This window comes from Vanellus vanellus (genome assembly GCF_965231255.1).
Source record: "Vanellus vanellus genome assembly, chromosome: 2".
NCBI classification, from domain to species: Eukaryota; Metazoa; Chordata; class Aves; order Charadriiformes; family Charadriidae; genus Vanellus; species Vanellus vanellus.
In genome coordinates this window covers 62,177,297-62,187,829 of record NC_138906.1, presented here as the reverse complement: position 1 = coordinate 62,187,829, position 10,533 = coordinate 62,177,297, and the positions used below count along the sequence as shown (strand labels likewise).

At 44.5% G+C, this 10,533-nt stretch overlaps 1 protein-coding gene across 8 annotated transcripts in view; it reads left to right on the top strand.

Annotated features, from left to right (window-relative positions):
- Positions 1 to 670: 670 nt before the first annotated feature.
- Positions 671 to 10,533, top strand: part of ARPP21 (cAMP regulated phosphoprotein 21) — a 206,583-nt gene continuing 196,720 nt past the window's right edge. For all 8 annotated transcript variants that reach the window (XM_082498959.1, XM_082498966.1, XM_082498965.1 and 5 more), the window contains exon 1: positions 671 to 761. The gene's annotated coding sequence lies outside the window, so the exon portion shown is untranslated. The remainder of the gene's footprint in view (positions 762 to 10,533) is intronic.

Genomic DNA, 10,533 nt, shown 5'->3' with positions numbered 1-10,533 from the left:
CTTATAGCACTAGCTTATTTTACCTTCTTGCTGTGTGCAACAGCACTGTCTGTCCTGGTGCTTTCCCAGTAGCCACAAATCAAAGCATACCACTAAGTCATGCAACCACGCGCCTGTCACCCTCGGCACAGCTGAGGCTCAGCCTGGTGTTTCTCTTTCGCCTGTTGGAGGACCTGAGGTTGTTGGTGCCGAGGTAGCAGAGACAGTAAATACGAATACATCCTTTCCTATTTGTGGCCAGCAGTTTTGGAAGGACCAGAACCACTGCTGGAGAGAAAAGCAGGCTAATGTGATGAATGGGAAAGGACCGTGGCAGGTTCTGGAACTTCTGTGCAGGTTATCCATCTGGTGGGATATTCACTCTTTTTTTTGTTTGTTTTCCTTTTAACTAAAGGCCGAACTGGACAGTTATTTCCCTACAAGCTGTTATATGCCTGGATCATGCTCCCGTCCCTGTCGTGCTTCCCTGGTGCCGGCGGCGCGGGTGGTTAATATTAGCTGTGCAGCTGATTGTCCCGGTTGGTGCCCTGCGACAGGTGCGGGACGGCCGCCGCGCTGGAATCCCGCCTGGACCGATGCCGGCGTTGGCACCGGCCTTCCCATTATATCAGGAAGGGCCGTGTCCCGTCACGGCGATGCCCCGGCCCCCTGGGCTGGTCCCAGCTGTCTGCGGGACGTGGAGCGGGGCAGCGGCAGTGACTCCTCCGGAGCAGAAAGACGGGAAGCTCCTGGATTGGGACTGCGTCTGCTGTGTGGATGGGGTAAGGAGAAGGTCTCAGCATAGCTCCAGGCTGGCTGTTTCGTGGCACTACTCTTAGAGGAGGGAAACACACACAAAATATTACTGAAAATCAAGTATTGGCACCGTGAAATTAGCAGATCTGGGGTGCGTTTGCTCATCTGTTGGCCGTGCTTTCTTTACAGCACAGCACTTTGGGTTTGTATTAATTTTAATCGGCGTTCTCTAATTTTAGAATGCTCCTGTGCAAAGTTACTTTCAATTCCAGTGGTGATTAGATGGTGGTGACGTGTTTTAATAATAAACATGGGAGAGAGAGAGAAAAAGAAATCAAATGTGCTGACTGCACTTGTGGGGAGGGGAGAAGTGCTATCGCTCTGCTCTAAAAGTATCTGATCTGTCTGCTCGGGGGTGATATCTTAAGGTCTCCCATCTCCTTTTTTTCTTTCTTCTTTTTTCTTTTTTTTTCTTTTTTTTTTCTTTTTCAAACCATAATGGCTTCTTTTGGTAAAAACAACAAAATATCTCGGTGGTGTTTACTTAACGTAGAGGCTGGAGAGAGGAAGGGGGAGCCGAAAGGCTTGTAAACGCTTCACACGTTCATTTCCAGTGTCCTGTTCCCTTTCTGTGACCCCCCTCTCTGTTGGCTGTATGAGGGGAGGCAGGGCCGTCAGGCAGATCAGAAGAGATCCGTGTGCCGCAGCGTGACTTCTGCTGAACAACGTGTGCGTGTGCCCGCGTGGTGCCTACGTACAGGCTCAGGGATGGAGCGAGGCAGGTTTGCTTAGGGAGTCGAGCAGGCTTTGTCTGCGGTGTGACAGTCTGCTGTGCGCTGGAAGCCAGATGCTGCTGCTGCTTCCAAAATAAAGAAAAAAAGCAATAATAATAATAATAAATAATAAAAAAAAGACGCGTCTCTAATTCAGCGATTTCTGGTCTAAATTGGTGCGCTACCAAGGTCGGCCTCAGCAGTGCTCCTGGAGAGTTAGATTGATGCGGAAGACATTAAAATCAGTAGGAGTCCTTCCCTTGACTGTGGTAGGCTTTGGATCAGTGCCGTCCTCACTGTTTCCGTCTATGGGTAGCAGTGAAACAATTTTTGGGGAGTTGTGGAATAAATAAGCACTATCTGGACCAAATAAATACAATATGGAACGGATGAGAAAGGTCCAACTTCATAAGTGTCAGGTGTCTGTAGGTGTAGTCTAGGTCTACCATCTTTCTTCCAGGAGAGGTTTTTGGTTGAAAACATTAATATTTGAACAAGGTCTTGACAAGAAAGATAGAAAGTGCCTTTTCTTGGTGCTGCATGTGACAATTGAATGTGTGGTCATGCCTCAAAGTGCACCGAAGGCTTTTTGCTGCATGAACCACGACATCTTGGGGAGGTTGCGAGATCCTTCCTGGGCTGGTACCTCTGACTGAGGACACTGTGCTACTGTAACACTATTACTGTCCTGCTAGTCCTGACCTCTCCATAGCCAGCACTGCACTGGGGACTTGACGTGGTTGGTTGGCAATGAGGACAGTATGTAAACTATGATAATCCCATACATCTCGTATCGCCCTCACTCATGCTTCCAGTCAAACCTTTCTCCAGCTCCCTCTCTACTTCCCACCATGCACCCACCCCGGCTTCTATTCCTCTTATTTTGATACGTGAGCCAGAATTTGTTGCACCTCAAACCAGTGCTTCAGCCATGCCTGAGCAGAAGCTCCCACACAGGGATGTGCCAGCGCTGAGGGCTGGTGTTTTGCTGAAGGGAGACATGCCAAGGCACAGGGAAAATACATGGCCATCTCCCTTTGAAAGTCATTAATTTGCAACTTTGAAAGTGCCTCTCTAAGCAGCTCACAGAGAAGCCACTTGCAAATTTGATGCCAGTTTTTAAATACAAGATGAAAGTGGATTTCGCTGCCGCTAAACTCGGCAGCTAAGAGCCCCTCAGGAGAGGTGCAGTGATCTGCGTCCCTGAAGAGCCAGATCTGTCGCCTTGCAAAGGATCTTGCGTCCAGGTAGGAAAGCATAAATGAGCATGTGTATCTCCAGCACTGCTGGGGACAGGACAGCTTGTTAATAAAAAGGGGTTTTTTTGTTTATTTAGCCATTACGAGAAAATGCTCGGCGTTACAAAATTTTGAGAAGAATTAAATGTTTCTCCTGCTTTGTATGCAAATCACTTATCTTGCATAGAAATTAGAGGGCATATCCAAATAAGTTTTACAATTGACCTTTTACAACCAATTAGGTCATGCAGTCATTGCTGTATCTGCACAATTCTTCCTTTTTTTTTTTTAATTAGAATTATGCATCAGTTTCATAAGAAACTGACGTTATAGGTTTATGGGCTTCTGTATTACACTGTGTAGTACATCCCTCCATTACCCTCCCATCATTCTAGTAATTTCTTGGGCATTTAGGTTGTAATGTCACTGCAACATATCATGAGAAAATCCAGTTACATTTCTAAGCAGTATGGGAGTCCCCCCCATTACTTTAAACACATTACCTGGTCAGAGTTACTTTAATTTGGTGTTAAGGAAATAGAAGAATATACCCTAATGGGGTACACATCTAGCTAGTGAGGAAGACAATCCCTTTTGCTTCTTCAGCTATTACAAACATCTGCCTTTTCCTATGCCCTAGGACTATATATACATGTGTGCATTTGAGAATATGGTTTCTATAACATACAAAAGCACGGGCTAGCCACTCGTAAAATCGACCCTGTTAGGATCCTGACACCACTGCTGGTGAAGCTGGTGATAACCAAGTATGCAAGCAAGGCACCCCTCTGTCGTTTATCGACAATCCTACACTTCTGTAAGTTTGTAAAGGAACACTGCTTTCCCTTTCTGGCACAAAAAATCTGATGATGGCCTGTTCCATTCCCACCAAGGTCTGGAAACAAAGAGCAAGGGAGAAAGGCTGTTTGGCAGAGAGACTGGGAAGAGAAGACTGGGACAGATTTTCTACCAGATGCTCCCCAGAGCAAAGGCAATTTCCAGACAAGTTTGTTTACAGCTACAGTTGTGTATTGTTTACAAACTCTCACCTCCTAAAAAAAACAAAAGGGGGGACGATTATTTGAAACGCAGAAAAAGAATGCATGAACATGAAGCATAGCATGAAGCTATAGAGGTACTTAAGAGGACTACATGACCCATCCTTTGAGGAGGTCTGAGGAGGACATACCCATGTGGAGCTGAGTCTGTTCCTGTCCGAGTAGCCCCTGTTCTTGCTTCACTTGTTATTGACAAACTTCACTGGCAAATGCTAACATGTTCTCACTAGAAATGTTTACATTTAGATGTCTTTGTCCTGAATCTAGATCTGTCTTAGATCTATCTAATGCTGGGTTTCCCTTGTTACTTTCCTGGCAAGTTCAGCCACCTCTCCCTTGCTGCTACAATGGCAACTGCACCTTTGCTTACACTCCCACCTCTTCCCTGCAGTGATTAAGAAAAGTTAGGTAAAAATCTATAGGGGGGTGTGTGGAGGGGAGGGTGGGAAGGCAGTGCGATTATTCATGGGGAAGGAAACCTCCATCCGTTTCTTCTTAAAGAAAGAAGGAGGTGAGGTGTTCACAAAACAGGCAGGTTGACATCTCCTATGTTAAGGGGATGTTGGTAGGGAAGGCTCATAAAGAAGGTGCCCCGTTGAACCCTTAGCAACACGTTGGCAGCTCCAGGCAGGCCAAGTGGTAGTGGAAGAGTGATGAAATGGAAAACAGCAGCAGCCCAGGCCCCTGGTGTCCGTGCTGGTGGATCCCTGTGCAATGCAAAGGCCTGGAGCGGAAGCAGGGTAGGTGACTACCGATGATGGATTATGTTGAGACCTCAGAGAGAAATGATATAATAAATGGTTGGTCTGACACAGTAGGAAATGTTTGCGGAGAAGTGACGGGTAATAAATAAGATCATGTTGCTGTAGATCCTCCAGGCGGTGCTGGAGCAAAAATACTTTCTGATTTTCTTTCTCTAAGGGAAAAAGGTAGGGAGGCAGGGACTCTTATTTGTAATAGCCAGGCATGAATAAAACTGTGTTTGCTGCATACAGGCGGTGTAATCTAAGGCTGATCCAGATCCAAGTCAAGTACTGTTGCAGCTGTAGGTTCTCAGTTGTCACAGCTAAGGTTACAAAACAACTTGTCTAATGTCACCCTCTGGAGCTGAGGCCCCACCGCTGTATCCATGGTTAAAACACCGTCTTTTCTTGCACTTGTTATCAGGGCTGCCACGAAGATGGGGACAGTCAGACAGTTTGCCCCAGGCGTTGACTCATTATATGTGATACTTGGTAACACATGGAGGGCCACAGACTCAGCTGCTGCCCTAGAGTTTCCAGGTATTGCTGTTTATCATTTTTCATAGTATTTTACCTTTTTCTTTCCCCGTTTTTGGATGAATTTTCCTCTCTTGGTCTTTTTTATTTGAGTACCAGAAAACAGACCTCTATTGCTGCTGTTGCAACGGTCAATTAGGTAAGCTCTCCGTGAGAGTTTTTGCTGGGTAGATAAATATTACCGGGATGCAGCATTACAAAATTAATAAAGACTTTGATTAAGAAATCTATTAATTGATTTAGCAATCTGGAAGGTATTGTTCAAGAAACAGGTTAGCATCTCTTGTTTTAAAAAACAAAGAAGGAGTGGGGAGAATACAATGGCTATATTTTTAACATTTTGAGGTAGCTTCAGAAGTCTTATCCACAACCCCCTGAAATCAGTGAAACAACGTCCCCTCCTTTTTATTTTCTTTATAAGCACCTAAGGAATGCATAAGAAATTTCATACTGAAAAATTTATTTCAGGATGTGTCTGAGGGTTAGTGAGCAGCCAGGGAATGAGAGTGCTAAAATGATCTGCCTAGCCTCAATATTTAAGGTTTTGTACAATGTATTTCAGAATGCTTTCTGAGAGGTTTTCTTTTGGTGGCTTTTTCCCCCTTGAGAATTCCACTCCATGTAACAACAGCTATCCAGCTGTCCACATCCAAAGGACAACTATCCTGCAGAAAAAAAAAAAAAAAAGGCAAAACCAAAGCAAAAAACACCAAGAAAAAAAAATAATGAAATCTCTTATACAATCAGGCTCTAGTTTCCAAAGATTCCACTGCTAAAACTGTGAGGTTTTGTGAGCCACTGGTAATTATGATGGATGGTGTTAGTGAATAAGGGAGGGGCTAGAAGTGCATTTAATGTCCCCTCCCAGATGGGGTCCTGGTGTCTCCAGTGGGACTGCTAGGACTGTCCAAGACAGTTGGTGTTTGTTCAGAAAATCAGCATTGAAGTTAAATTGTATAGTGCACTTGTAATTTTAGAAGCTTTGTCATTTCAATGCCTTCTTGTGCACCTGATTGCATATCTCCCATTTTCTTATCCATGGTAAGGGTTTCTGGGACTTAGGACTTGGCAGGGAGGGAGGATTATTTTGGAATAGGCATGTAGTGACCTATGATTTGACTTGCAATATTAGGCAATGGCCTAACAGTTGCTATATAGACCTACTAAGTACTGGCATTTGGAAAGTGGGGTCTGCAAAACAAAATAAAGCATTTTTTCCTGAACATGCCCCATAACTACTAACTACGGTAGTTCAATGTGACTGGATAGATTCTTGCTACTTTCTGTGCTCCTGCAGTACACTAAGCCTAAGCTAACTGGATTTTAGGATTACTTGCTGTTCAGTACATCATTGGCATCATAGGATTATAATGAAGGACTTTCCAAGCATGGGAATATACAATATTAAATCCTGCTATATATTTTCCATAGTATTGCATTACGTTCCCTCCTCATGAATCCATTGTTCCCTAAACCCTATATTTTTAATGATCAATTAATTGTTCTATTACAGATAACCCTAATAGGGCTAAATCTAGTGCTAAATCTAGTCGGTATGCAAGACTAACAAGTTTCCTATGGAAGAAAAAATGGGGGTGGACGAAATATGGGCGAGGGGAAATAAATAATTATATACAACATATATTTATCTTAATAATAAGAACCTGAGAGATAAAGAAAGTTTCCCTAGAAGACAGCTGACTGATAGCAGTGGGGTTATCTGTTTTGCTACTGTTCTTCTTCTTTGTAGGTTTTATATGCTTTATGGAGTGGTTGTGAATGCAGTTATCCCCATTTTACAGATGAGGGACCCAACTTCTTGAAGATCAGAGAAAACGTGTGAGGGGAGCACCAGGTCTGCTGCCACCCATACTATGTCCTCTTTGACTTTCCAAAGAACATTCTTACAGCCACCCATAACACAGCTCCCCATGGCAGGCTCCAAGCAGCGCACACGTATTTGGGGGTTGAATTTCAGCCCTACTGCTCTCCCTTTGCTGACAGCGCAGTAATGAGCTGAAACAACACCACACTATTCCCAGGGCTGCGTGGACATTGCTAACGCCAATGAATAAGTAAAGTTTATTTGTCGTGACAAGGTGGTACTGGTATATTATGCCAGATCTTATGCTGTTAAACAAGAAAATCTCTACTGATTCTCATTTCACTTTAGGAAAAAAAAATACCGAGGAGGAAAAAAATCAATGTTTTCAAACTGGGAACGTATGTTTATCAGGTTTCTGAGAGAGACTGGAGGCGAAATACAAAGCCTCACATAACAATTAAGTTTGAGGAATTTTACCTTGAAATTAAAATCCTTTCCCTTTTCACACTTCTAGACACCAGGGGCACATGAGCAGTGTCAAGGTAATAAGTTGGGGAATGGCAGTGAGCTGAGCTGGTTATTGCCCTCTGAACTGTTTGTCAAGCCCTCAACAACACCGTGAATTTAAAGCCCCATTAGTTGTGCGAGAAGACATGTAGAGGGGCAAGAGCAAGAGCACTTGCTTTGGTTGGCACTGGTTATTTGTGGTGGCGGTGTTGGCAGGAGACAAGGCCAAGTTTCAGGCCCCAGCTTGCTGAGATGAGTGATCAGAGGTGAAGAGCATCATTGGCTTTAGCGTGGCCCGGGCAATACAATCGTAGTCCCAACATCCTTTGGTAAGTCAGACTGCCAAAAGGTGGGAAGTGTAGCTGAGATGGTTTTTTAGAGGAGGAGGTCAGCTTGTACTAGAAGAAGTCAGTCAGGAAAACTAAGGCTCCCTCTGTGGAGGTTTGAGCTCTGTTTGATTACAGGAGAGAGGAGGTCTTGGTGTGGACCCTTCTTCTCCTTTGCTAGCCTGGGAGATAAATGAAGGACCGGAGAAACTGCAGTATTTCAATCGTGTGCCATTAGAGCCTGAACTGAAATCCCAGGATCTCATAGCATATTGGGATTATTAATATGTCTATTACTATTTTTACTTTTGTAGCAGTATTTATATCAGGGTGTCCATATGCTTGACAATTTGCAGAAGAGATTGGTACATCCATTTTCCAGGATGGGGAAACAGGGAGGGCTCCTGCTGGGCACCAAGGCAGCCTGCTAAAAGTCTTGCTCCGACTCCTCTTCGTAATTGCAAGGAGCCTTCAGTGAACAACACTGCTGAGATGGGGATGGTTTTAGGTGGCAGGTTATGGGACAAAATCTTCCAGCCAGTGCTTTCATGAGCAACACTAGCCAGAGTAGACATCCTTATGTCTGGCCCCTGGAAAGGGAGATAAATCAGTCTTAAATGAGCAATTTTATTGACAAATAACTCAGTCTGTGATGTGTGAAAGATCTGGTGCTTTTCACTGAGTGAAAACTGATCTATGCCACAGTAGCCAGATGATTCAACACACAGAAAAAAATCAGAATTGGAAAACGCCTTGTGACAACTGGTCAAATGCAGCACAGGGCTGATCCAGCTGGTGTCCTGGATGTTCCCCTCCCGGCCATCAACTAGGGCCAGAGACATCTCTGCACTGCTCAGATTCAGAGCCATCATCTCCACAGTTCATCCCAGTTTTTCTCTTTGTTAGGCACAGTGAGGAGATGGAAGACTATGTGTTCATCTAGCTTGGGATCCTGGGGAACAGCAGGGACTCTGGGAAAGAAATAGGATATAAGTACAAAAAACTCTTCTCTGTGCTACAGCTCCTCACCTTCAGGCATTGAGAGGTTTAGGAGGGTCTTCCCGAACGGTGTGGCATCACAACCATCCTATTGATTAGACATGTCCCTCATGAATTTGTCTTGTCCTCTTTTGGGCTTATTTTATACTTTTTGGCCTCTGCAGCATGCTGTGGCTGTGAGTCACAACTTAATTGCACCTTGTGCGAATAGGTTCAATGCCGCACTGGAACCGGCAATTAGTACTTGCAGTGGCGATGCAAAGAGACGTTTTCCGTGTGAAATGTACTTTTCATCAGCGCTACCCCATGAGGGGAGCTGCCTGTTGAAGCTTGCAGGAGATAACAGTTTTGAGGGGGGAAGGGGGCTGGTGCCAGCCATCACGTCGCTGATGAGCAAGAGGAGATAGTTAGGTACTGTCAGCGTGGTGCCACACACCTCGTGTTACCTGGCACTGGAACAATTAAAAAAGCCACGTTGCTCGCTGAACCCCAACTGCTTATTTGGTTTGCTGTGGCCATGGAAACACCTGACCTATTTACACCTTCAGCGGAGTGAGTGGCGGTCGGTGGAAGCAAGGTGGGAAAAGGGGGAATGCTTTGCATTTGGATTTTGGAGACTTTTAATTAAGATGGTGTATGTGAACGAGTGTGTGTCCATGCTTGTGAGGGAGAGTCAGAGGAACATGGCCCGAGCAGGCCAGGGGTTCCTGCATCAGCACCACTGTAGCATTGGGTGCCCCTTGAACAAACGTTATTTGCCCCAGAGCCTGTGTTTTGCATACATAAAATAACATTTACCTTCTCACCCACCATTTCCAAAGGTTTGTCCATGGCTTTCTCAGGTCTTATGGGAATTCGTTCTCCTTTCACTTCGACAAAAAACTACTCCACTCTCTCTCTGCAGTGTTTATCCCTTAAAAGGCTCCTGTACATGGGAATCAGCTTGCTCTTCCCAGGAAGGAATGAAGTCTCATTCTGCACAAGGGTTGCCTGTGCACCTTACAACTCTCATCTGCTCCTTATCCATCTCTCAGTACAGCCAGGAAGATGGGAAAGAGCAACATTGAAATCATTTGGCCACGTCAAATGGAGCAGGAGATTTCACTTAATTGCAGCTGGGGCTTTTTACTTTGGCTTGCGGATTCCCGTGACGGGATAACACCGTGTAAATTGGTGGAGCATAGGCACAGCAGATGTCAGGCTAAGCTTCCAAATTCTGTTCTTCTGAGGGCACGTATTAATATAGATGGGCAAATTAGGTTTTAGAATAGCAGTTACCCAAAATGGAGCCCTAGCTAAAAGAAGAGGAGATCTGCTGGAGAGGGGAAGATATTAAACTCTGGGTGTAAAGGAGAACTCTGCAGATACAAGATAATCACGGTGCGTATTAAGAATGAAAGGAACTCCAAAGCTTTAAAGATCTGTTGGGAAATCTTGAGGAAGAAAGGACGTTCGCATTTGATATTAGTGAGAGAGAGTCTTTAATACCTCCAAAGCATCTGATTAATAACCATAGCATCAGACCTCAGGTATGCAAATTTCATAGCTCTTTAAGATGAAAGCTCCCCCTCCACATGCTTTTTAAAATTTGGGTTGTTTTTTTTTTTTTTTTTTTTTTTTGATTGCGTGTTTCAAAACCATTCATGTTCTGGCAGGTAACAGTTTTTTATGCTGAAAGTAAGGGTTGACTGAGGAACAAACTGTGCAAATTCTGTTCTCAAACTCCAAAATTAGAGAGAAAATACCATCTGTCTCCTCTCCAGCCTACTCTCCATGGTCCCAGTAATGCCTT